At 46.8% G+C, this 27,874-nt stretch overlaps 1 long non-coding RNA gene and 1 other non-coding gene across 2 annotated transcripts; one reads left to right on the top strand and one right to left on the bottom strand.

The window, feature by feature from the left end:
* The first annotated feature begins 4,889 nt into the window (after positions 1–4,889).
* LOC134482820 (uncharacterized) lies at positions 4,890–11,508 on the top strand. The gene is made up of 2 exons (XR_010059400.1): positions 4,890–6,985; positions 9,738–11,508. It is a non-coding gene; the product is annotated as an uncharacterized LOC134482820 (long non-coding RNA).
* A 7,488-nt stretch (positions 11,509–18,996) lies between these two features.
* Rnu6-395 (RNA, U6 small nuclear 395) lies at positions 18,997–19,100 on the bottom strand. The gene has a single exon (XR_005499988.1). It is a non-coding gene; the product is annotated as a U6 spliceosomal RNA (small nuclear RNA).
* Between the last annotated feature and the right edge of the window lie 8,774 nt (positions 19,101–27,874).

Genomic DNA, 27,874 nt, shown 5'->3' with positions numbered 1-27,874 from the left:
GGAACTATGTAGACCATTTTAGCTTCAAACTCACAGGGGATCCACCCGCCTCTGCTTAAGTGCTGGAATCAAGGAATGCAATACCACACGTAGCTGCTCTGCCTTATTTTTCAGACAAGGTCTCTCACTGAACCTGGAACTGAACCATTTAGTTAGAATGGCTGGCCAAATATCTCTAAGGGTCTTCCTGACCCTATTTCCCCAATACTTGGGTTATAGGTATGTGCTGCGGTGTTAGGCATGTGCTTCAGTGTTAGATATGTGTTGCAGTGTTAGGTATGTAATGCAGTGTTAGGCATGCGCTCCCATGTTAGGCATGTGCTTTAGTGTTAGGCGTGTAATACGGTGTTTGTTAGGCATGGTGCTGCAGCATCTGTTAGGCACGTGCTGCAGTGTTAGGCATGTGCTGTGGATCCAAGAGTCCTCATGCTTGGGCAGCAAGCATTTTACTGATGGAACCACCCACCAGCCCCTTGTTCTTGGTTTATACAAAGGTCTCCATACCTTCTTGGTGTGTAATTCTTAATGGTTGATTATGGGTCTGACAATAAAACTTTAAATTTCAAAACCACAAGATTACAAAAGCCATCCATGTTCTTTTTTACTTACCATGAATAGAATGAAAATAAATGACACTGACCAAATCTTTACAAAATGCTGGGGGGGAGAGGCAGGGGGAGGTTGGTTATATTACATTTATATCCATGGCGTGCCTGGGAATAACTTCAGGAAGGGTATTTTCATATGTGTAGGAAAAGAGATTGTCCTACAGACCCTTGGTTTGGAAACTGTTTATACTTAAGATAAAGGATTCTCTTTCCTTTTCCTCCCTCGTGTGTGTGTGTGTGTGTGTGTGTGTGTGTGTGTGTGTGTGTGTGTGTGTGTGTGTGCTTTTGTTTTGCAGTTAAAAAAAAATTGAGTCAGGCCCGGCCACTGGTGTCAAACACTTTAGTCAGCATTTGGGAGGCAGAAATGAGTTCCAGGCCAGGGCTACAATGAAGAAACCCTGTCTAAAAACCAACAAAAACAAGCAAACAAAAATGTCAATTTATAAAGCAAGCAATCCAATAAAAGGTTTTTTTTTTTAAAAAAGAAAGAAGATTATGATGATGGAAATGAATTACCAAAGTTTGGAAGCTGCACGACATGAGCTAAACAAGTCTCCCAGATGAGGAGCTTCTCCACACCACACATCTTTTTCCTGTTGCTCTCCATGGCACAATGCAGCATCATCTGATTCTCTTAACTGTGCACAGATGAATCTTGGCAGTCGTGATATCTGGATTTGACAAAGTGACATCTGATTTTAGATTATACTACAGTGGAATACTTGGGTTTTTCAAAAATAATTATTAACTCTCGTTTTTGAAATATACAACATGAACTTGTTTTGTTTATTTTATGGGTAGGGGCCATTTGCCTGCTTGTGTGTCTGTGTGCCACGTAGGTACCTAGTACCCTCAGAAGCCAGAAGATGACTTCGGGTCCCCTGGAACTCGAGTTAGAGATGTCTGCGAGCTGCCGAGTGGGTGCTGGGAAGTGAAGCCCAATCCTCTGAGGAGCAATGGTTGCCCTTGCCAGCTGAGCCATCCTCTCTGGAGCAGTTTGGATTTCTGGAAGGAAGGTTTAGGCTGCATGGTCACAACTCGGTTGCTACTCAGTGCTGTTTTTCTGCTATGCGATTCCAATATTTACTTTGCTTCACTAAAACTTAGAATCATGATTAGACTCGGAGGCAGCTTTCATCTCAAACCTAGTGCTGTGACCCCATGGCCAGCCTGAGAGGGCAGGATCAGAGGTCATCTTGCTTGTTTCTCTTTCCTTTCTGGGCATGCGTTTGAGCATGTGCGTGGGTGAGTGCATTCTAGTGCATGTGTGCATGTGCATGGTGTGTACTTGTGTACACGTGCCTCTGTGTGTGTGTGTGTGTGTGTGTGTGTGTGTGTGTGTGTGTGTGAGCACGCGTTTCTTCTAAAAGTTAATGTTTTGACTTTACTCTTTGGCCTATCTGGATTGGCTATTCTAAGGGTAGACAGGGTGTGTTTTGACATATCCTTTTTTTCAACCTCCTAATCTCAGTGTTAGGGAGCCCTATAATCATAGACTTAAAATGTTATAGGCCTACAACACAGCATTTGTCTGCACCAATGATCTGCAAGCAGAATATTCCAATCAAAACTTTAAGATGGCCTGTAGTGCTCTGTCCCTTGAAGATGTGGCCCTCTGGCCTGCAAGGTCACTGACCCCAGGCTCTGTCTGGCTGCGTCACACTCGACTGTGCGGTTCTAGGTCTGTGCTGAATGGGAGGAAATAGGTGGTGCTCCCAGCTAGAGAGGCAGAAACTCTGACTCAAGCCGGCTTTAACCTAAAGAGGAAATGGATCACCTCACACTTCAGGAAAAAGGAAGTGTGGGGCAGGTGTGGCCTGCCAGTGGGATGAATCAACTTTTAACAAAGGCACTGGACGGGTTGGGTAGGCTTTCTGTTCTTCCCCAGGCTGCCCCAGTGGGAGCTTTGGCCTAAGCCTGCCCTCACTTCTAAGCAGATACAGGGTGGGGTCCTTGGTTGCACCAGCTGCCGTGGTGGACCCAATTCCCAGTCATGGGTATGACCCTCTGCGGTGAGAGATTGGCTTATACTCTGCCCCCTCCCAGGGCAGAGGTCCTGAAAGGATTCAACTTGTAAGTAGTATAGGCAGCCCCACCCTGGGGTGGGCTGGCCTGCTGTAATTAACCAATCCTCAGAGTGTCTGGTGTCTGATGTTCGTCAACGTTGTGGTGAGACCAATCAGATCCACCCCTGAAACCTAGAGGGAAAAAAAAAAAAAAAACAGGGGGAGGGGGCAAATAAAACTCTGAACAAAACTGGTTTTGTCTGTGTAGCAAGACAAGTCTCTGGTTAGCATTGAGGCAGATTCTCACTTCCTCTTTTGCCTTTAATTGGAGAAGAGGGGGAAAAAGAGCCACAAGGAGACCTAATGGAGGCGCTCAAGCCTCTGAGGTACAGGAAAGACCCGGGGGGCTAAATTGGCTGTGGGAATGGGGGTGGCGCCCGAGTTCAGAGCCTCCACCGTCTTTCAATGCTAGGACTCAGAGGTTCTGGGCAAAGTGCAGAGTCCAGTAGCTGTTTTTGGAACCCAACATATCTCAAGGACAGAGTATGGGCTGGACTGTGATCCAAGGTAAGGTAGAGACAGTGGGAGGGTAGTCCAGAACCGGGAGGCATGGGGCTTAGACCCTGCTGGGATCCCTCGTAGCAGGGGGAGGAGCAGAAAGGGCGAATTCAGGCAACACCTCTCCTGCATACAGGGCACACAGACTCCTGAATGTGGCTATCTTAGGCCAGGGCCCAGCAGGCTTCTCCTTTAGCCTCAGAACAGCAGAGGATTCTGGTTGCTGTGGGTGCTGAGCGTGGGGACAAGATGGGGAGTGAGTGTCTCAGACACACTGCTAGGCTTCCCAGTGTGGGCAAGCTCTTCTAATATCCAAACCACCGGTTCTTCAGCAGTTCTCTCCACTCCCACATGCTCCCTCTCACTTCTGCTCCCCAGGGTTTACCCTACCCTCAGTTCACAAGCTTCTTCCTTCCTCTGCCCTGTGGCTTTGCCTGGGAGGCCTTTTTTTTTTTTATTTCTGCCCGGAGGCATTGCAGACATTCCTGACGGATTTCAGGCAGTATCTGGCTAGTGGCTCATCTGCCATGGAATGTGCTTTACCTCCTGTCTCCCCCAAGGTGACCTATGCTCTGGAGTATTGTGGAACTGAACAGCTAGCCATTTTCCAGAGAGGACAGTGTGTGCGGATCTCAACTAGTGTACCTGGCCATGTGACGCAGGCAGCCACGTCATCGACCCACATCTCAATTCTCTTGTGGTTTTGTGGTGAGCCTCAGATTAAATCATAGCTGCCTGGCAGCTGAGACTTGTGAGAGAGTTGCCTACTCCCTGGATCACCTGAGATGGGCACAGTCACAGGCTGATCAAGGTAGACCAAGGATCCTGAGAAGGCTCTGTGCCTTGACAGCATGCAGAGAGCTTGACCCACCTGTCAGAGATAGGGGATGGGAGAAATATGCAGCCATCTTGGCTTGAAAAGAAAATTATACGAATTCTAGGTTTAAAAATATAAAATTAAAAGAGTTAGCCCCAAAAGCCACAAACTCAGGGCTAAGCCCTGCCGCCAGGAATAGCAGGCCATAAAGATAAAGAAAAGGAATACAAGAACCAGCTCAGGCTATCGAGGACTGAGCCATAAACCATCCAAAGACATCCCCCCAGCTTACTCAGAGTCATACTTTAACCAGATGTCCTCCAGACCCTGATAAGCCCCTACTTGTGCTTTTCAGCCATTGTGTCCTACAGAGAGCATTCCAGGAAACCGGACAGCCCAAGCCTAACCAGAGGTGTTTCAAATACAAATGCTCCATCAGTTTTGACAAACGTTTAAAAATAATGAGGACCTGAAGACCCTACCCTTCTCCTGATTTAGTAGCTCTGTTCCAGGAACCAGGGGGCCATAAAACCTTCTGGCGTCCCCTTATCTCCTGGAGCCATAAAACAATCCTGTAACTTGTGGTGCATTCCCCTTTGACATCCCCCATCCCCTGGTGCTCACAGCCTCTGCCTTTAAATACTCTTTTTCCCAGCCTCTCGGGGCCGACACCTCTGTCTCCTGCGCGGGATATGTGTCGGCCCGGAGATCTCTGTAATAGGTCTCCGTAATAAACCTCGCCTTTGCTTATTACATCCAAAATGGTCTCTCTGTGTCTGGGGTCCGCGATTTCCCAAGACTTGAGTAAGGGTCTCTCTGCGTGGGATCTTTCATATTTATGGGGGCTCGTCCGGGATCTGCGCGACTACCCCAGACTCCGAAGACCCCTTGGAGGTGAGTTGGATGTTTGTCTGAGTGTTTCTGTGTGAGCGGCGCCGCATTTGTCAGTCTGTGTCTGTCTCTGTTTTGGTTCCGCCGTGTGTGTATATATGTGTGTCTTAGTACTGGTCTGTGGTAAGAGGGCAGATGGGTATTCCTGCCCTGTGGTAAGAGGGCAGATGGGTATTCCTGCCCTGTGGTAAGAGGGTGGATGTGTATTCCTGCCCTGTAGGAGAGTGGATGTGTATCCCCACTCAGTGCAGCTGCCTTTGTGGTCCGTGAGGACCCCCTGGCTGCGGAAGGGGGGACGCCCCGGGCCCGCAAGGCTGCAGCCCCTGGAAGACGTTCCACGGGCGGAGAACAGTCGGGAGAGCCCGGCTATGGACAGTCAGGAGGACCTGACTCTGGTTTTCTGGAACAAAGGAGATGGAATGCTCCTTTTACCTAGGCGGAAGTGGACGAAGAATCCCACTCCGTCAGAGGTCGAGTTCGGCTGCCTATTTAAATATAGGCACGGACAAGTGTGCTTAGTCGTTAGGACAAGAGGACACTCTGGAATCCTGTTGGGAGGTGGAATCAGATGGTCCATCTCATCCCAAAAGCAGCTAAGGTTAAGCTGCAGTTTGGGCCACGTACTGAAGGTACCAGGCATCTGTGAAAGTTGGTTATAAGATGCTTTGTCTTGATATTGTTTGTCTGGCTTGTTTTCTGTGGTATTGTCGAGTGTCTTTTTGGCTTTTGTTTCGTTTTTGAATTTTGGACTGACGACTGTGTTCGAATTTGGACTGACGACTGTGTTTAAAATCTTGGACTGATGACTGTGTTTGAAATCATGAAACTGTTTGCTTTGTTCGTCAAAGAGTTTTACTTGGTCCTCTTGGTGCTTAAGTTAAGAGTTAAAAATAATTTGTTTGAGAAAAATTGTTTTCTGCCAGGGAGTTTTGTCTTTCTCTCTTGAGCCTCCTCTCCAAGGAGAGAGGCGCCACCCTTTACTCCCCTTGATCAGCCTAGCTGCTGTTAACAGTTGTGTAAACAGACATTAACAAAAACCTTGAGGACAAAACTGCTCGTAAATAAAAAAGTTCCCCAGATTAGGCCTCCGGTATAAAACAAGTGTAGTGAGTAAGAAACTTAATTTTATGGACCCCGCTCTAGTGGCGGTGTGTTGGTTGATAGCCAATGTTAAGTTTTTAAAACATAGTGTTTTATCTGTGCTTGTGCTTGAAACACACAGTAGGGGGGAGCGAAATTAGCTGCGGAGCTGCTGCAGCGAGCATGGGGACTTCTCAAGTCTCTCCCAATTTTTCTGGCTCTTCAGGAGCTGTTTAAAAGAAAAAGGCTTAAGGTAAAAAGAAACACTATAAAAAGATTTCTTAGTGAATTACTACACCTTGGTTTGCGATCTCTGGGAATCTCATGGTGGACAGCTGAGATAAGCTAGAAAAGGATTTAAATTTTGCTTAGAAACAAAGAATCTTAAAGGTAGAGTTTCAGCCGGTATGACACTTAGTACATAGCTGCCTAAAAGATCAGAAATGCTGTCAACAGGCTATAAAAAAGGGACAGGCTGTGTTAAAAATGCTACATAAAGAATAATCTAAAAAGGCTGAGAGTGAGGTGGGAGAGGACTCTAAAGAAAACAAGAACAAGAAAAGAATTTCTGCTTTTAGTGGCCAGACCTTCAACTCTTGCTCACAGAAAGAGAGTGCTCATTAAGAAAAGTTCTTTAGGGAGCCTGCCTTATCTGCTGGCCCTATTCCAAGAGAGGAGTCAGTCTCCAACATTAAATTACTTTTCTCACTGGTCATCATTAGCATGGAGAATGCCTTTGATCCTATCCCCACAGCAGCCAGTTCCTGCCCCTGTGGTAGAAATGTCCCAGGTTGGGGGGCAGAGAAGCCCCTAAAATAGTTTCAAAGAATCTACAACAAACTGTAAAGAACTTTGTTTTGTTTTGCCAGTTTGAATTTAGAATTCAGGCTTTGGCTGTGGCCGAGGTCAGGATTAATGTTTTCGTTTCCATGGGCCCTTAGCCCACTGAGACAGTTTGGTAAAGGACTACTACTACAGTCCTGATATTCAGAGACATGGAGAGAGCTATAGTTTTTTTATTAAAGGTTGGTACTATAGTATTAACAATCTCTTTATTAGATATAAGAGACAAGAAGCCCCAGGTGAACTGGTTACAATTCTTTTGTCAGCTGCTTAGTATCTAACACTCAGGTTCTATCGTCTCTCCATCCTTTTATTATTAGTTGTTACTGAAAGCCTAGTGCCATTTAGAGGATGGGTCTCTTGAGTGATAAAGCCACTGAGCTGGCACTAAAGGAAGGTACTCCTTAAGAGAAAATCTAAGTCCAGAGAGACAACCGGTAACAGATAGACTGCCCCTCTGCTCACTTTTCTGTTTCACAGACACAAGGTCTTTTTGTCCCAAGAAAGCCTCCTGGCTTAGCTGTGTGACTAAATGCTATTTGCCCTCTTCAGTGGACCTCTATTCTCAAGATTCTCTTGTTTTCTCACCATCCCATTTGAGATGCTTGTTAGTAACTGTTACAGGTCTTCTTTACCACCGAGGAAAGACAAAATCCTACTAGAGGCCAGAAAAAGTGTTCCAGAGATGGATGGAAGGCCCTCACTTCTGCCTGCTCTTTTCAGACGCCTAAAGGTAGGGAGTGCCAGGTCTGCCGCCAGGCTCCAAGGGTGGGTCTCTGAGGGGCTAAAAAATGCCCCACCAATCTGGCTAAGATAAAGAAAGGATATGAAGAAAAAGTTACAAAAATTTAAAGGGTTAAGTTAAGTTGCTGAGAGTTAGTACAAGTTACAGAGAAAGAGGTAAAAAAAACAGAAAGCTAAAAAAAAAAAAAGAGACAAAAAGAAGAAGAAGTTAGAGAGATAAAAGACGAGAGAGGAACATATACTGGCCACAGTAGTTAGGGAACCTAGGAAGATAGTACCTGGCAACAGAAGAGAATTCCTGACTAAAGATCAGTGTGCCTAATACGAAGAAAAAGGATATTGGGTCAGGGACTGCCCCAGAAAGAACAAGAGGGGACACTGGAGAGCCTCTTGGTGCTGGCTATACACAGAGATAGAAGGGAAGCCCGCCCAGTTGTTTTGTGGATACAGGGACCCAATGCTCTGTGCTCCTATGCCCCCCTGTGGGCCAATATCCAAAGACCTTGAGTACAAGGAGCTACTGACAACGAACAATACTTATGGACTGCCCGAAGAACAGTGGACCTTGGCGTGGGCCGGATAACCCACTAGTTCATAGTCATCCCTGACTGCCCCCATCCCTTGCTCATGAGAAAATTGCTCTCCAAATTGGCTTGCGTGGGCTGAAATGGCTGGATGAGGCCATGTGTATACATATCTATAGACTGTGTATGTGGAGCTTAAGACATGTCTCAGTACACCAGTAACTGATGCTGGGAGTTGAATGGCTTAGTGCTTTTCTGCCTGAAACACACCGTTCCTGCCAGCCGGGCACTAACAATTATCACCCAATCCAGGACTTAAACTGTGATAGAGTGGCTGATAGAGTGTCCAAAGATGGGACCACTGGTCAGCTGCCATGGACTAGATTCTCCACCGGTTGGGGACAATCTGGTCACCTTGCTGCCCAATCCGGACCTGGAGCCACCACAGCACGAGTGTCAAACACTGACAGAAGCACATGGGTGGAGGAAAGACCTCTGCGACTGGCTGATTGACCCCTGCTGAAAGCCGAGGACCTTGTCCACAGATGGGAACAGTTCTCTTCATGAATGAAGGTCAGAGACAAGTGGGTGCTGCCATGGTGGACAACACAATGTCATCTAGAATGGCTGAACCTCTACCCCCCCCAGCACATCAGCGCCACAGATGCCTTTGCCATCTCTTAGATGCCCGGATGAAGCCAACAACTGTGAGTACTATTCATTGCCCAGGAAAACAGGAGGGAAGAGATTCAGTGACATGGGGCAGTGACAAAACAGATAAAGTGGCTCGGGAAATGGCTATACAGGAGCCTATCCTGGTTACAGGCCTGCAAGAGACAGCCACTGAGAACTAGGATTAGACTAAGGGATGGCCTCACTTAGAAAAGGCCCAAATTGCTTAAAAGATAAAGGACAATGGCACACTTGAGGGGAAGCTATACTCCCCAAAGAACAAACAAAAGACTCACTTTGCCAAATTAAAAAATAGACTCATTTAAGAGATAAGAAGTTTGTCCAAATAGTTAAAATATATATAATAGACTTTAAGATTTTAGCCAAGAGAGACAGTAAAAAGTATAAGATATGTCAATAAATAAATGCTTAACAAACAAACAGGGCAAAGAGACCTAGAGAGTTTAGTGAAAAGTCGAAGTGAACTTCACTGAGATAAAACCAAAAAAATATAATCACAAGTATCTCCTAGTGCTTGTAGATACTTTTTCAAGAATAGATAGAAGCTTTCCTCACCAAACGAGAGACGGCCTCTACAATCATCAAGAAGATACTGAAAGAAATCTTCCCCAGGTCTGGAATGCCCAAGGTAATCTGGTCAGACAACGGTCCTACTTTCGTTGCCAAGGTAAGCCAGGGTGTGGCCAAATATTTAGAGGTCGATTGGAAATTACATTATATTTACAGACCTCAAAGTTCAAGACAGGTAGAGTAAATAAACAGAACTCTAAAAGAGACCCTAAACAAATTGACCATGGAGACTGGCACAGACTGGGTGACACTCCTTCCCTCTTGCTCTCTTCAGAGCAAGAAATACCCCTTCCAGATTCAGCCTTACCCCCTTTGAGATCTTATATGGGGCCTCAGCTCCCCTGACTGTATTAGATGATGTTACTGAACCAACATGTCATAGTAATAATGATTTGTGTGCCAGGCTAAAAGACCTACAGGTGATACAGAAAGAAATCTGCTCACAGCTGACAGCAGCCTATGCCCCGGAGACCCCTGAGACATCCCATCAGTTCCAGGTCGGAAGCAGCTACACTGAGCCCAGACACTCGATCCTCGCTGGAAAGGACCATACCTGGTGCTGCTGACCACCCTGACAGCCGTCAATTCTCAGCCCTCACCAGCCGTGTACTAGCTGTTAGGGCTGAGAGCTGGGACCTAGAGAGAAATTCAGTCATGTTTGTCCTGGGTTCCATCGAGATAGGTGTGGGGATAGGCTTGATTTCTATTACAAATGATGTAACATTACATATGTTAGTACTCCTAACACTTCTTGGGACTGTGCCTCAGGGATCACAACCTATATAAGTTTAGAAGTTCTGAAAGACAGTCATGACCTTGGTGTATAGGTTCAGATAGTGTCCAGATTGAAATCCTGATGCTAAAGACTTAGTAAGAGACAAAAAAAAAAGAGTTGAGAATTACTTAGGGCTAGGGCTATCTAGGTGCTACAAGGGCAGCACAAGGACATCTGCTGTTGCCCTACAATACAAGGCTTATAGAGAATTCAGAACTGCCATTGACTCAGATATAAAAAGAGTAAAAGACTTTTTAGCTGACCTCCAAGAATACCTAACCTCCCTCTCAGAGGTAGTCCTTCAAAATAAAAAAAGATTAGACCTGATATTCCTTAAAGAAAGAGTCTGTGTGCTATACTAAAAGAAAAATGTTGCTTCTATACAGACCATTCAGGAGTAATTAAAGACTCCATAAATAAACTTAGAAAAAGGTTAGACAAAAGACAGACAGAAAAACACATCAGAGATAGTTCGAGAGCTAGTTTAGTAGATCTCCCTGGATGACTACCCTACTCTCTGCTACAGGTGGGCCATTATTAATAATTTTCTTGGTTTTAGTTTTTGGCTCCTGCGTGACAAACAGGTTAATTACTTTTGTTAAAAATCGAGTGGGTGCTGTGCGGTTGATGTTGTGAGACAACAGTACCAGTCAGTTAGGACAACTGGTGAGACCAAATACGAGACTTGATATCAAAATTCTAAGATTAGAATTATTTAGTAGGAGAAGACGGGAATGAAAAGAAAATTATACGAATTCTAGGTTTAAAAATATAAAATTAAAAGAGTTAGCCCCAAAAGCCACAAACTCAGGGCTAAGCCCTGCCGCCAGGAATAGCAGGCCATAAAGATAAAGAAAAGGAATACAAGAACCAGCTCAGGCTATCGAGGACTGAGCCATAAACCATCCAAAGACATCCCCCCAGCTTACTCAGAGTCATACTTTAACCAGATGTCCTCCAGACCCTGATAAGCCCCTACTTGTGCTTTTCAGCCATTGTGTCCTACAGAGAGCATTCCAGGAAACCGGACAGCCCAAGCCTAACCAGAGGTGTTTCAAATACAAATGCTCCATCAGTTTTGACAAACGTTTAAAAATAATGAGGACCTGAAGACCCTACCCTTCTCCTGATTTAGTAGCTCTGTTCCAGGAACCAGGGGGCCATAAAACCTTCTGGCGTCCCCTTATCTCCTGGAGCCATAAAACAATCCTGTAACTTGTGGTGCATTCCCCTTTGACATCCCCCATCCCCTGGTGCTCACAGCCTCTGCCTTTAAATACTCTTTTTCCCAGCCTCTCGGGGCCGACACCTCTGTCTCCTGCGCGGGATATGTGTCGGCCCGGAGATCTCTGTAATAGGTCTCCGTAATAAACCTCGCCTTTGCTTATTACATCCAAAATGGTCTCTCTGTGTCTGGGGTCCGCGATTTCCCAAGACTTGAGTAAGGGTCTCTCTGCGTGGGATCTTTCAGGCTCAAACCTAAGAACAAATCGTCCTGTTGTCGTGTACGTGCATGTGTGTGTGTTCGTGTGCACACAATAATCCTGCAGTCAGGATTATCAGTCAGGGGACCATGTTTGTCTCCCCCTCACATTTTCCGCCTTATTTTTAAAGTCAGTACTTACCCTGACTGAGTCTTGCACTTACTAATTAAGCTGCTAGGACAGCAGGACAGCAAGCTATGGGAATCCTCCTGTCTCTAACTTGCCCGCAAATGGGTTTGCAGACATGCGCTACAGTACTCAGGTTTTACATAGGTGTTGGAGGTACAAAGTCGGGCTTTCAAGCTGGTGAGGCAAGGTCTTACTGACTGAGCCATTTAAGCAGCCTGGGACTTAGAGATGTAGTTCAGTTCCTAGCAACCTTGTCAGGTAGTTTACTACTGCCTGTCACTCCAGTGCTAGGAAATGTAGTGCCCTCTTCTGGATTCCAAGGGTACCTGCACTCACAAGCATGTACGCCCACTCAGAGTGTGTGTGTGTGTGTGTGTGTGTGTAAAATCAAAAATAAATTTTAAAAAGAACGTTCTGTCCTTAATGGCTAGCTCATTTCTCAGAATCGAAGAAAAGCCAAAGGCTCTTTCTGTTAGAAATAGGAAACATGGAACCTCCATCTGACGGGTGAGGCCTTGGGGCTGCTGCTTGGAGCAGATGCTCCTCTCAGCAGATGGATTTGTGGAGAGGGGGACCAAGCCAGCCATTTGGGGACAGTTGCCAGCAACACTGCCTGCTGAGGCAAGGGCTGTCAGTGTTCCTGGACCCGCCATCTTAGCTGATGCCTCTCTCACTGTCGTTCATTTAAGCACACGTCTTTCAAAGTCGCGGACACGGTGTACAGGTCACAAGGATTGCAGAGAACTCACTTAAATGGTTTCATCAGTTTATTCCGCCAGAGTAAAAATGATTCATAGACAAGTGCACCGGAGAGAGAAATCTGCGTTGGCTTTTCAGAATGTTTTCGTGTGAATAGAAACACAACCCTCTGTCAAAATAAAAGGACTCCTTTGCCAAAATGTCCTTCATAGTCCATGCTTTGAAGGTTGAGATGGATAAGGGAGGGAGAGGAGGGAAGGAGGAAAGAATTGTGTTAACTGGGTGATAACCCTGAAGATGGGGACTGAGTAGGTAAACAGGCCAGAATTGGAGTGGTATCTTATTACAAGGAACAATAGCAATTTTAAAACTCATTTGAAGACAATGTTACATTAAAAAAAACTCACTTTATTGCTTTTCCTCATGTCTGCAAAGTAAATACAGTCTTATTAAAATGAAAGCCCCAAACAATAGGGAAGTGGGAAAAAATTAGAAAAATTAAAAGCTATTATTTCTGCCTCCTGCCTGTGTTTGGTCCAGAGACCCCATCCCGTTGGGAGTGCCATTTGTGTGTGGCCCTCTGTCAACACAGAGCACAGCAGCATGAGGTGAATCACACCCCACGTGTGCCTCTGCTAATGTTTTCTTAATGGTATTACTTGCTTCACCCCTCAGGACCCATGGTGAGTTGTTTCAGACATCTCCTTTTGTATGTATGTGGGTGGGTGCACGTGTGTGTGTGTGTGTGTGTGTGTGTGTGTGTGTGTGTGTGTGTGTAGGTGTATGCCTGGTATGTATGTGTGTTGCATATGTATCTCCACAAGAGGATATCAGGTGTCTGGCTTTATCTGTCTGATTCTATCACTGAACACAGAGATGAGGGGGGCAGCCAGCAAGCCCCAGGGATTCTCCTGTCTCTGCATGTGCATGTTTGGCCACGCCCAGTTTTTCCGCATGGTTCTGGGACAAAACTCAGGGAAGAATGTAATCCTGGTTATAGCGAAAGGAGGCTAAGAGTGGAGAGATAGGGCTCTTCTTCCACCCACAGACATTCTCCTAGTGGCCTTTCCCTGGGGTTAAGGGATGATTCTGAAAGGCACATGATCTTGCTTTATCTGTACGGCAGAAGGCTGTGGCTGTATACTAAAGGATCCAACACCATCAAGACTGAAAGAGCAGCTGCAAAGTCTGCACACCAGTGATGAGCCCAGGCGAGCTCTGCTATTTCCAGCGGCCGGGCTTTCTGTTCCTTGAGAGTCACAGAGGACTGTTGTCCAGTAGCTGGAAAGGAAGGACATGCCAACCCCACGTGCTTCACCTAGCCCACGAGGACAGGCTGTACAGTGTTCACACATGTCACGGCAAGAATGTGGTCTGTGGTCACTCCTGGCAGCCAAGGTTTGGAAAAAGCAGCTTCTTCCCGGGTCTGCGTCTGCCCTCTGCTCCCAGCTCTCTACCCCAGCAAAGGAGGTTGTGGTTGCTAGCAGCTGTGGACACTTTCCCACAATGCAGTTCTTCTGGATGTCTGCTAAGCTAGGGATCTTCTCCGAAGACCTGACTCCTCGCTCTGACTTTACTGCCCTTTCTCTTCCTTGACTGTCTCAAGAAAGAGAAAGGAAGGAAAAAATATAAATTAATTAATTTATTTAAAGACAATCGAAGATGAGAAAAGTTCTTAAAAGCTAATGAACTTGTGTATTTGATATTTAGGGATTCTATTCTGTTTGTTTGATCTGTCCGTCTTAATATCACTCTCAAGCTATTTGTATTATTATAATTTTGTAATATATCCTTAAGCACAGTATTGCTATCCAATTTTATTCTTTTGGGTTTAAGCACTTTATCTATTGAACTTCTAAAAAAATGGTCCCCTATGAATTTTATGACTTAATATTTCTATAAAAATATTATTTGAAATTCAATAGAAAATGCATTGACTATGATGGTGGTTTTGTACTGGGTAGTGTAGACACTCTAAAAAGTATTATTTCTTCTAACCCTAAACCAAGATAATTTACACTTTTAAGAAAAAAGACTCAGCTATATCACTCCTGGGCATATACCTAAAAGATGCTCCAACATATAACAAAGACCCATGCTCCACTAGGTTCATAGCAGCCTTATTTATAATAGCCAGAAGCTGGAAAGAACCCAGATGTCCCTCAACAGAGGAATGGATACAGAAAATGTAGTACATCTACACAATGGAATATTACTCAGCTATCAAAAACAATGACCTCATGAAATTCATAGGCAAATGGATTGAACTAGAAAATATCATCCTGAGTGAGGTAACCCAATCACAAAAAAATACACATGGTATACTCTCACTGATAAGTGGAAATTAGCCCAAAAGCTCAGATTACCCAAGATACAATCCACAGACCACATGACGCTCAAGAAGAAGGATGACCAAAGTGCAGATGCTTCGATCCTTCTTAGAAGGGGGAACAAAAATATTCATAGGAGGAGATATGGAGACAAAGTTTGGAGCAGAGACAGAAGGAATGGCCATTCAGAGCCTGCCCCTCCTGGGGATCCAGCCCATATACATACAGCCAACCAAACCCAGACAATATCGCCGATACCAAGAAGTGCATGCTGACAGGAGCCTGATCTAGTTGTCTCCTGATAGGCTGTACCAGAGCATGACAAATACAGAGGCAGATGCTCACAGCCAACCATTGAACTGAGAATGGGGTCCTCAATGGAGGAGTTAGAGATAGAATTGAAGGAGCTGAATGGGGTTTGCAACCCCATAAGAATAATACCAACCAACCAGAGATCCCAGGGATTAAACCACCATCCAAAGTATACACATGGACAAACCTATGGCTCCAGCTGCACATATAGCTTCTTATATAGCCGTTGGTCCTGCCAAGGCTTGATGCCCCAGTGTAGGAGAATGTCAGGGCAGGGACAAGAGAAGGGGTGGGAGGGTGGGAGGGTGGGAGGGAGGGGGAACACCTTCATAGAAGCAGGGGAAGGTGTGATAGGATAGGGGGTTTATGGATGGGAAACTGGGAAAGGGGATAACATTTGAAATGAAAATTTTAAAATGTCCAATAAAAAAAAAAAGAAAAAGGGAAACATGAGCTGGAGAGATGGCTCAGTGGTTAAGAGCACTGACTGCTCTTCCAGAGGTCCTGGGTTCAAATCCCAATAACCATGTGGTGGCTCACAACCATCTGTAATGGGATCCAATGCCCTCTTCTGGTGTGTCTGAAGAGAGAGACAGTGTACTCACATACATAAAATAAGTAAATTGAGTGAGAGATAGAGAGAGAAGAAGGAGGAGGAGAGGAAGAGGAGGAGGAGGAGGGGGGAACGTGTGTTCCTTGTGCTCATCTGAACTTATGACTGAAGTTAAGGGGACTTTAGAGGAAGGCTTCATAAGTATTTATTTATTTATATATAATTGACAATTTGTGTTTAATTGACAGAACCATTTCTTCTGCTCTGACTTGTGAACAGCATGAGGCAAGGTATGCAATTTGAGGACTTTCTGTTCCTTGTTTCTCTATATAGTGTTTTCTTTGCCTACCACTAGGGTTAAACCCAAGGCTCAGTTTCTTGTTATGCCTGTGTTTTCATCATCCTAAGACATCTTTTCTTCCCTTCACCTACCTGCCTGCTGGGTTAGCCTTGTTGTGTTTATACTAAAAATAAATAAAAAAAACATTATGGTCCACTCTCAAAATGAGGCACATTGATGGTTATCAGTATCACAAATAAGCAGGAGACACCAGGCCTCTGCCTTCCCCAGCCGGCACGGGTCCTGTCCTGGTGCTCTCAGTTCAGCCTAGGCTGAAAAGTTACCAGAGGTCTGCTGAACATCAGGAGTCAGAAAGGGAGGGAGTCTCCAGTCTCTGAAATTACAACAAATAAGGCTTTACATTCCAAACCTGGAAATTTCCAGGAGGTGCAGTCTACCTGGTATCTAGTCCCTCCCTGAAATGCTCAGTGAAGAACTCAGGGGCCAGGGAAGTAGAGTTAGGAGCACAGGAAACACTGCTTTGTACCAAACTGTTGTGCCAGCCCTTTATGCTGATGCCTGTCTTTGCAGGGTTGAAAAATCGAACTGCTCCGTTGCCAGGACTCTTACTGTGAAGTGAGGATCTTTGTTTCTGGTGGTTCACACCCTCTTTGTTCCTTTCCTTTCCTGATTTTAGCCTCCTCCCTTTGTCCTCTTCTGCTTCCCTTTGTACTCCTTCTCCCTCTTCCACCACCCCTTCCCCTCTCAGTTTCTCTCCCTTTCCCCTCTTGCTTTCTTCTCTCTCTCTCTCTCTCTCTCTCTCTCTCTCTCTCTCTCTCTCTCTCTCTCTCTCGCTTGCTCGCTCTTTCGTGTGGTATTGGGCATTGAACCCAGGGACTCACCCAGTTAGTTAAGCACTTTGCCACTGAGCCACACCTATTCAGAACAGGTCATGTTTTTCTTGCCTCTTCTGTGTGTTTTTACTCTTCTGAGCCCCCGCCACACAGCCCCACCCCACCTCAGTTAAGAAGACAATTGTCAACATCAACATAATGGCTTCTATTCTTCTGAGACTATCACTTTAAACCATGGTCTGAAGGCTCAGTTCATAGTAACTTGTAAAGCTGTGTTTGGAGTTACTCTTGGGAAGCTTTGGTGGCACCTCCCCTTCTGTCACAGGACAGCAGCAGGTGCTTCTGGGTTTGACATTCCTCCTCCTGGAATCCAGATCACCTGAGGCCCAAATCCAGATTTTTTTTTTCTTTCCTTTTCTGCCTTAACATTACACTTCCTCTCTTCCTTCACACTTGTCTCTGCAAATAGACTCTGGAGTCATTCTTCCCACAATTTCTGAGATTCAGTGTACTTGGTATTTCAAAATGGATTTATCTGGGTTTTGTGGAATGTCTCTGTCGTCCAGCTACATGGGAAGACAAGACAAGAGTATAGTCAAGTTCACAGCCAACTTGGGTAACTTAATGAGACCCTGTCTCAGAATAAAGAGTTAAAGGGTGTGTGGGGGGGTGTAGTTCAGTCTAGAACACATGCTTGGAACATGCTTGGCATACATGAAGTTCCAGGTTCAATCCCTAGTACCACAGATAAAGAAAGAGATGAATTTGGTGACTGAAGGCCATCTCAAAGATCAAATGAAGTTTAGAAAACAAAACCAGAGCTATAGGTGAGGCAAAACATTAGGGTCTTCTCTCCTCATAGCTAAACTTTGAATCTAGAATGAATGACCCAACGTTATTCCTATAAAAGGTGTGTGAATGTGAAAGAACCCCAAAATGGGGAGACTCTCACTCCAGTCTCGGGATGGCGGCGTGCCCCAGGAAACTCGAGAAGCCGATCTTGATGTAACAACAAGAGGCAGCTTTATTAACGAGATCTCGGGCCGACACTGAGGTCTCGGGCCGACAGAATGATTACAGACCACCATGGTGTGTGTTGTTTAGGTCTGAACTTTGGCCAATGGATGTTGGTGGGAAAGTTCGATCACAGATTCTCCTTTCAGATTTGGTGCTCTCTTTAAGCGTATAGCTGGACCTTATGCACACAGCAGCTTCAGCCAGTGCACCGTGATGCTGCAAACTGCAGTCTATTTTGAGTCTTTAAATCTGTTCCCTGGCTCCTACAGGTGGGAGCCTGCAAAATTACACTTCACTCCCCCCCATGAGCAGCACCCACATTATCCAGTGTGGAAGGAAGACTTAACAAACCATCTTCACCTAAACGCACAGCTGGGGAAAGGTGGGAGAAGGTGAGCCCCAATGCACCCCACAACTCCATTCTCTGCCAGATGGGTGAGATGTCAAAATAGATAGCTCATTTAAACTTGGGACAATACTTTGTCCTCCAAACAACACAGGAAGCTGTTTCCTATTTAAAGTCACTCACTCATAAGTGACCCAGAAATCTGGTGAGTGGTAAGTGATCCATGGGACAAGTTTGAAAAATCGTTCCCATGTCATGACAGCAGCAGTGGGTGCCCACACCCATACAATAAGTAGCCTACATCTACAGGCTGGAGACTGACCCATGTTAGACCCACAGGAGAAGGCTTAAGGGCAGACAGCAACCCCTTGGGGACTGTGGTTTTCTGTGGGCGTGCTATTGTCCCCTGTGGGACCATGGCCAGGACATTATTTCTGGGCACAGAGCCCTGAGCCGCATAAGACTGCCCTGCCTTCAGCCCCTGTTTGCGGTCACACTATACTTTGGTATCTAGCAAGTGACAGCTTGTTGCTCCCTGGAGAATTGCTGGCCTGTGCCGAGGGATTTTGTATCTTGACCTCTAGCCTTGCTAGCGAACGGCAACCCTGTGTTCTTGCGCTAAGCACAGCACTGAGGATTTGAAGAAGAGCAGAGAGCTCACGCTGCACAGAGGCCATGCCTATCACTAGGAGAGTAGTCACCCCCAGGTGAAGATCACATTGTCTGGGACAATGCCCCTTTTCTGTTTCTGAGGCTTTTAGGAGCTTCCCATGGATAGAGGCCAACTTGAGAGGAATGAGGTGTCCATGGGGCACAAGCAAAGATCTGGGGGATCCCCTCTCTGAATCTGCTTTCTAACACTGGATTCTGGTTGTTCGTGTGTGTGTTTATGGAACACTCCAGGAATTTGCAAGTCTTCCTTCTACAGGGGCCAGGCTAATCTCTGCACTGTTCCAAATTTAGAATATATTCTCCCAAAGTGAGCACCCCTGGATTCTGGCCTCAGGATCAGAGCTTGGATGGAGGGGAAGGAAGCGTGATGTATCAGTTTCCTTTCTTCTTGCTATGAGAAAAACACTCAAAAGTGACTTAAGAAAGAAAGGTTTACTTTAGTTTCACAGTTAGAGGAGACACAAACCTTGATGGTGGAAAAGGCAGGAGATGAGCCAGCCTGATCACACTTAACTGTAGTTTATCAGCAAAGAGTGAACAGGATTGTGGTCTGGCCTGTTAAACTTCAAGACCTGTGCCCAGTGACCCACTTTCTCCAGCAAAGAAGGCTCCATTTCCTAGAGATTCCATAACCTTACCAGACAGCACCACAGGCTGGGGACCAAGTCTTCAAACATGAACCTATGGGAAATTTCGGATGCAAACCACAACATTCAGCTAAATGTCTGGATTTTTTTGTGTCGAGGAAACACAGTGGCAACTGGGAGACAATCAGACAGGAAGCTGGGATGAGCAGGAAGGTGGGAGCCACCGAAACTCATAAATCCCACCTCCATATACCATCCCTCCTAAAGAATATGTGACAGATGTCTCCCAGTACCAGATGATGGGTGTCATGGAGAAGTTGTGGCCAGACCTGCCTCATTCCTCTCCCTTTTAAGAACTATTGCTCTTGTATACCTTATTCTTCCAGATTACATCATGTTACGACCCAAAGCCTCTTGCTCTGTGTGGCTCCTTCACAAACAATGTCCTGTGGCTGGAGAATGTGAGTGCCACCTGGTAACACATGTATGTGTTGGTGAGATAAGCCACCATTGGGAGCAATGCTTCAAGGTACCTGAAGAACCTGAGCTAACTCAGGAGGGACAGAGAGATGCCTGGCCAAGCAACATCCCTCTTCCTCCGTGCAGGACGGATGGCTTGAATGCAGCCAAGTGCCAGGTATGCAGCAGGAGCTTCTGATACCAGGCTGCCTGACAGCTTTGAGTCTCCAGTGAACGTGAGCCTACAGCTATTGTCACGGAGAAAAGGTTAACACAAGCCCTTCTACCCACTGTATATGGATGTGTATGTCCATGGCCAACAGCTCAGAGGGCTAAGAGCCCACAGAGGCCCCTCACTCAGAGGTGAAGATTCTGCCTCACATAGACACCTCTGAGGGACATGTGCACAGTGCTTTTCTGGAGAGGAAGGTGGAGCAAGGAGTTGCAGTGTCAGACTCAATGAGGCCTATAATAGGCTATGTTCGTGATCGTGATCGTGGACCACTTCTTTCAGAAACTCACAGTTCTGATCAGAGAATCCCCTAGAGCCTTTGTACACATGGCAACAGCATGAACATGCCTCATTCCTATGTGCACAGGAATCATTCATATATGTGCAGACCTCATTCATTGTAGGAAGCAGCATGCACAACAGAATAAAGAGTTCTAGTTTGGAGCAGATTGTGTTTAGAAGCCAAGTGTGGGCTGAAAGGATAACCGAAGGGCTAGGATGGTTTGTTTATGCTTGGCCTAGGGCGTGGCACTATTAGGAGATGTGGCCTAGTTGGAGTAGGTGTGTTACTGTGGGCGTGGGCTTTCATACCCTTGCCCTAGCTGCCTAGAAGCCAGTCTTTTTCTAGAAGCCTTCAGATGAAGATGTAAAACTTTAAGCTCCTCCTGCATCATGCTTGCCTGGATGATGCCATGTTCCTGCCTTGATGATAATAAAGGACCCTAGTTCTTAATGAAGCATAAGAGCTATTAAGAGGCTTGGCCTGGTAGAAAGTAAGTAGGTTATGGAGACCCCAAGGGCTTTCACCAGCTTTACACCCACCACCTCGAGTCATGATTATACCAAGTACCAGCTTCCACCACCCCCACTTGGGTCAAGGCTATGCCAAGTTCCATTTTCTACCCACAGTTCTTGGGAGGAGCAAGGACATTCTTGAAAATCCATAGAATGACCTGACCCTCTGGTCCCAGATAGAGTTTGAATGCATGTCACATGCTTGCTAGCCAATAGATTTGAAGGTCAATATTTTAGCCAATAAGTTTAAACTGTAACCTTGCTGATGTAACCTGTACCTCTAAAAAACATAAAAACTGCTGGTTATAGCTATTCAAGGTCGTCTTCCACACACAAGGGGGTGATTGAAGGTCGACCCTGACGCTCCAGAAAATAAACCTCTTGCGTTTGCATCGAACTCCGTTCTCATGTCTCACTTGAGGGGTCTCCCAGTAGTTAAGACTCACTTCGAGCCTTACAATAATGGACTGAACTTCCAAACCTGTAAGCCAGCCCCAATAAATGTTGTCCTTATAAGAGTTGCCTTGGTCATGGTGTCTGTTTACAGCAGTAAAGCCCTAAGACAAGGGATGAATAGTAAAGCACTCATCATGCAAACATGGCAACCTGAGCTCAACCCCACCCCTGCTGCCGCTGCCGTTGTTTCCCCCAACCCCTAAAACCAAAAAAGAGAACCTGGCATAGGGGTGCTCACATCTAATATCAGCGCTAGGAAGGCAAGGGACAGGAGGATCTCTGGACTTGTTGCTGGCCAGTCCAAGACTTAACTCTGTGAACTTCAGGTCAATGAGAAACCTTGTCACAAAAAACAAGGTCGACAGGACTCAAAGATGCACAGCGGAAGTTGATCTCTGACCTTCTGCTGCACTCACCCATACCTACACATATATACATACAGTTTTTAAATGCCAGGGTTTTAGGAGAGGGCTACCCTTGGGGACTTTTGCTGCGTATGATAAACGTTTTTATTCGGAGCTTGTTTTCAGATTGCTGACACTACTTTCTGAAACCTTCCAGATTCTTCTAGCACCAAATAACGATGAGCTTGTGTACCATCTATTGCTCTACCCCAAGTCTGTCTTCACCTCACACTGCTGCCCTCATAGGAGAATGTGACCTTACTTCAGGAAGGGTCAGGGATCCCTCCTGCTTCTGGATGAATTCTCCAGCATGGGATCCCAAGATATCAATCACAGCTCTCCTGTCTCAGGCTCCTGCCATGTTGGGGGCAGCGGGACTCCCAATAGATATCCAAATGAATTCTGCAGCTTATTTCTCTCACTCCCAGGAGAGAAATCTGCTTCACACCTAATGGTGAAATCCACACGGCAGCATACTGAAGCAGGGGCCCAGAGGCAGGAGGACAGATGCTGAGTCTGGTTTCTCTTTGATGGCCAGCAGAAGAGCTAGAAAAAACACCACAGCCATTCTCCACCAGCACTGGGAACAAAAGGGCAAGACGGCTACTCCTCTAACTCCCATATGCACACTGACACACACTGGCATGCATACACCTATGTAGTTCCTGCTTTGTACCCACATAAACTCAGCCGTACTTCCTGCCACCTGAACTATTTGAATATAAACACACATGCATTCTGAGGCATGAATTTTAATGGGTGCTGGGACAGGCTCCCTCACCAATGCCTGAGCCAGAGCTGACAAGAGGCTCTGCTGCAACGACTTGTTCCTAAGGGCCTGGAGTCTTTGCTGAGGGTCAGCAGACTGTCACTGGTGTCTACGCTGTTCACAGGAGCCACTGGACCTCAGATTGGCTGCTATAATGTGGCACAGACATCACCCACACAAAATGGGGATGGGAGATTGGCATCTACTCAGAGGGAAAATGTTCATGGCAAAGTTGTCCCACATAGAGAAGCCACATGCAAACTGCAGTGGACCTTGACCTCCCAAGCCAACAAGAAACAAAGCTCTCTTGTCCTCCAGCAGGCAGTGACTTAACAAACATAGCCAGAGGGAGGGAGTGTGGGCGAAGCCACCTCCAGTCCTGGATCCCAGGGAAAGAGGGCAGGGTTTACTCCAGCTGTGGACCTTGGAGTAGGGCAAGTTGGCTTGAAGGAACATGGCCTTCTTCTGCTGCTACGCTGACCCAGGCGGATACGCAGGCCAATGTCCCCAGAGTGCTAAACCCTTCCTGGCCACAAGTTCTTTTCTGTGGGCCCTAATGCTGTCTGTTCACTACATTTATGCTTTTAAAGTTAATTTAATATCATGAAGTCATTATGCCCTTTCTTTGTTTTAAAAACTTTATTTATTCATTAGTTTTGTTCATCCTTACCTCTGCATGTGCATGCATGGAGGTGTGTGCACCCATGTCCCCATACAGGCCATAGGAGGAAGTCCACTTAACTCCTTCAGACAGGGTCTCTCCCTAAACCTGGAATTAGGCTGGTTGTCAGCAAGCCTCATGCTCCTCCTGTCTCTGACTCCCGACTCTCTGTACAGGCAGTTCTTGGCCACATTGGACTTGCTATGTGGGCACTAGGGATTTGAAATCAGATCCTTTAAGACTCTGGTGGAATAGAAAGCCGTCATATGGGTTCAGCCCACTGAGGCTGCTGCAACAAAAGTCAGAGGCTGGGCAGTTTATGGATTTGTTTGTTTAAGGGTGAGAAGCACCTGGCTGATGTCTGGGGAGCCTGTGCTGGCATGCAGAGGGCGCTTCCTCCCTGTGCCCTCCTTTGGCCAACCATTCCCCCTTTCCCATATCATCTGGGCCCTAGTCGCATCGTAAGGGCTCTGTGGTGATTTTGATCTGACCATACTACCCAAGACCCTGCCTCCTGCATCGACAGCTTGAAGAACAAGCCTTTGGGGGATGCGGGGGGGGGTGGTGGTGGTGGTGATGATGCAATGATAAAACCAATACTCCCTTCTTCCACCTGAGTAGTTGTGGGATTTTGCTCCCTGAGGACTAAATACCATCAATCCATCCATCACACAGGTATTTATTAGTGCTGATGGACAAGCAAGGAGGAAAGAGCAAGTACAGCCCTGCCCCTCCCCCCACCCCCACCCCCACATTAGAATGCTGAACCACTGCTCTCCGACAACGCTGTGCCAATGTCTTCATTAGGTTTGTCCAAAACATTCTGTTTGGGTCCCCACCACACCTATTTATCTGACTCCTGATTCTGACTGGGGACAACCTATCCCTGGAAAGAGTGATGGTTTGATGTCCTGCATTTCTCTCTAAACCACCCCTCCCCCCCAGCAGAGCAGAACAGTTCACACACACTTCTGAAGGACTCTGTCAGTGACCCTGTCCCGGCACACGGGGTGTCCAATCTCATCTGTTGAAGCTTGGTGGACATTCATTAGTGCTGACTCTGCCGTTCAAGCATATCAGGGTTGTGTATCAGTCAGAGCAGTGTGGGGGACGGGTGGCCAGCTGGTCCGTCCTGTCCTTGGTTTCCTTTCACTGTTGAAGGGTCTAGCAGGCAGAGAGGGCCCCCTGCTTCATCTGCCTGGAGGGCATTTTACCTGGAGGGCTGGAGGTTCATAAGGCACCCTTTCCGACTCCTAACACAGGGGAGGTGTTTAGTACCATTAGGGTCCTGTAGTGTTTCTCCAGTAACTCTAAGTACCTCTGCAGAGTCTGGGGACAAAAGGCTCAGAGCTGGGTGAGATGCCAGGTAAACAATGAGCAGAAACATCAAAGCACACGGACAAACCAAGGGCTCAGTTTAGATTCTGTTCAGGGTCTCTAAAAGGTCCTCCTGGCTTGTGAAAAGTACAACAATGTGAAACAAGCCTGGGGAGATGGCTCCTTAGGGAAGAGTGCTTGTTGTGCAGCTCCCACACAGAAAGATGACTGCAACTATGTGTGCCTGCACCCCAGCTTTGGGAGAGCCAGTCAGCCTCACCAAGGGGGTGAGCTTCCAGTTCAGTTCCAAGGGAATAAAGCAGAGAACGACAGAGGGAGAGATCCTGTGTCTTTCTCTGTCCTCTGTGGGAGCATGCACCTACACATTCATGTGTGTGACCCACAACACATTTGCATGCGCACGTGCACACACACACCATGCAAACACACAAGGACTGTCCAAAAGTCCTGTAGACTTCAGATAACACAGCCGCCAGACTCTTTCAGTTTCTGAGCCTCTTACAGAAAGGCAAAGCCTGTGCTAGGGGGTTTGTGGATCTCAGAATTATCATGTAGCACCCTCTGTCTCCACTGACTAATTCCTGTGGATTGATCAATATCAAAGGCCCCGGGCTTGCTGCCAGCCTGTGATGCCATGCGTGCTCAGAGAATACAGTCACTGCATTTTAGAGCACACCCAGCCACTTCCTCCCAGTAGCCCGCAGCATCCATATTCACAGAGAAAAGATCTTCCTTAATCTCTTAAAATCATGATAGGCAGTGTTGGCCTCGAGATTTTTCTTTTTTTTTTTAAATCAGGAAATGGAAAACACAGGAGCAGTGCATTCATTAGGAGAATTCCTCATGTCTCCTGACCCGCATAAATCTCAAAATCCCTTCAATGGTTTCTTAGTTTAGAATTCAAATTCGATGGTGCCCTGCCCACCAGTCAGCTGAATCCCTGTATTTCCCATTCATCTTGATATTTCATCAAAAATATCTTTCTTACAACTGGTCTAGATCCCCGGTGCCCTGGAGCATTCACAAAAGCTAATTCGACCCAGGGAAGGCTATATATATTTTCTGCGACCTAGGCATTCTGGACAGAGGGGCGTGGCACGAGGAAGATGCAGGTGCAATGGGCCAACCCCGGGCTCAGGGCTGGGGGTGGAGCGGAGACTGGGGTTGCAGAGCTGAGAAGGGCTTGAGCAAGCAATAAACGTACTGCCTGGTGCCTTGATTCATATGCTAAGGAGCATCAAATTCGGCTTTAATTGGTGCGAGAGGGAAGCTTGCAGCTGCCTGAGGCCCACACTGTGCACGGTGGGATACTCGCATGAATAGTGTTTAAAAATAAGCCCGGCAGGGAAATGCTGCCCAAAGGCTGAGAGCCGGGCCAGTGACTGGGGGAGGGGGTGTGGGCGGCCTGGGAATGGGGAAGGGGGTGGGGCGCCAGGCTACCGGGTTAAATCAGAGAGGACTTCAGACCCCAGAGCTCAGCGTCAGTGTCCCTGGACCCTTCCCCGTAAAGAAATGCCTGCTCCACCCTTTTGTGAAAATGCTTAGCCTTTCATGATGGTTGCTGTGGACTCTTGTGGAGAGGGGAGACAGAGGCTCTCTGTGGGAAGCAGGTTTGAGGTCGGGGAAAGCCTCCTCTAGCCCTGTTTCCCTTTCTCCCTGGCTTTGGGCCTGGGCTCTAGGAAGGGATCCTAAATGAGGGTAGAAAGGTCTACACAGTGCTAAGACTTTCCGTATTGGAGCTATGGAAGCAGGGAAGCATGGTGCTTTACCAGGCCAGCCTCTGGGCCAGCCTTGCTTGGGTGCTGGCCAAGCTTAGTCAAATGAATTTAGCCTCTTCTTAGCTGGAGTGACCACAGTCAGCTCCTGTCCAAGAGGCTCTGAGAACAGGATCTGGGAGGGTTGACTACTCTTGGTGCGAGTCTAGGTTTTGGAAACCATTGCCTATGTATGGGTCATATAAGTTCATTTATAAAACAGCAATGAAGAGGCTTTCTGACCTGCATGTATGTGTTGAGTGTGTGTGTGTGTGTATGTGTGTGTGGTGAGAGTATGTGTATGTGTGTATGGTGAGGGCGTGTGTGTGTGTGTGGTATGTGAGTTTGTGTGTGTGTGGTGAGTGTGTGTATGTGGGTATGTGGTAAGTGCGTGTATGTGTGTGTGGTGAAGGTGTGTGTGTGTGGTATGTGAGTTTGTATGTGTAATGAGTATGTGTATATGTGTGTATGTGGTGAGTGTGTGTGTGTGTAGAGAGAGAGAGAGGTGAGTTTGTGTATGTGTGTGTTGTATGTGAGTTTGTGTGTGTGCGTTTGTGTGTGTGGTGAGTGAGAGTGTTGGAGTGTATGTGAGTGTGTGTGTGTTTGTGTGTGTGTGTGTAAGCGTGTGTGATATGAGTCTGTATGTGTGGTGTATGAGTGTGTGGACTGTGTGGGTGGAGAGAAGTAGAAGAGAGAGAAAGAGAGGGAGGGAGGGAGGAGGGGAGACCTCCTTGTAAAGAAAAGGTACATTCCATAGTGAACTCCCTGTGCTGTGTTTCAGGTGCGATGTTAGGAAGCCTAGTGGGTAGTTTGTAGCCATCAGGCTCCTCCACTCAGGTAGCCGAAGGCAAGTGAGACATTTGTACTTTCAGCTCTGGGACAGGGAGGGGGCCATGAGGCCTGGCCACAGCTGGTTTTCTGACAGCTTCCTGGTTTGGAGACTTTGGACAAGACTCTCAGTTTCTTGAGCCATGCTTTACTTCTGTGATAAATGATGTCTAAATGCAATTTCAGACAGTAGCTCCAAGTTAAATGAGGTCTGTGCTCTCAATTTCTGCCTCCATCACCAGCCTAAGACTTCCCTTTGGATTCCTGGGCAGCATAAGCGTTGCCTATGCATGAAAATCAAGGCCGGCCTGGGGAGGAGAGGGGAGCCACAGTAGAATACCTCACAGAGGGAGACTTGCTCCTGGAGACTTGGTATGTACATGTGTGTGGTGGGGAGGTCCCTTCAGGCTCTGTGTTCTCAGCTTGGATGCAGAGCTGTGGACATGCATCTGATAAAGCCCCAGGCTCCAGCAGGACAGCGCTTCAGTTCCCTGCCTTGTGGGTTCATCTGTGGCCATTTTGGCAGAGCCGATGCTTCTGTGACAGTCCCGGGAGATGGAACCCAGCCTTTGTGTTTCCACCTTAGTGAGCATGCTGGCTCTTTGTCCTATAGCTGTTCCAGTAGCTATTGCATCCAGGGACACAGGCTCAGGCTTTAATCCTACCAGTCTGTGGAGGACAGCACAGAATAATTGGAGTGTACCCTTGGCAGACTAGGACACAGCACAGGGTCAGGGTAGGGTGAGGCATCACAGAGAAAAGGCTTTCTGTTCCACACCTGCCTAGACTCTTCAAAGGAAAGGGAA

Source organism: Rattus norvegicus, chromosome 1, assembly GCF_036323735.1.
Source record: "Rattus norvegicus strain BN/NHsdMcwi chromosome 1, GRCr8, whole genome shotgun sequence".
Taxonomy (NCBI): domain Eukaryota; kingdom Metazoa; phylum Chordata; class Mammalia; order Rodentia; family Muridae; genus Rattus; species Rattus norvegicus.
Note: the sequence above shows the minus strand (reverse complement) of the source record. Positions and strands in the feature narration are given on the sequence as shown.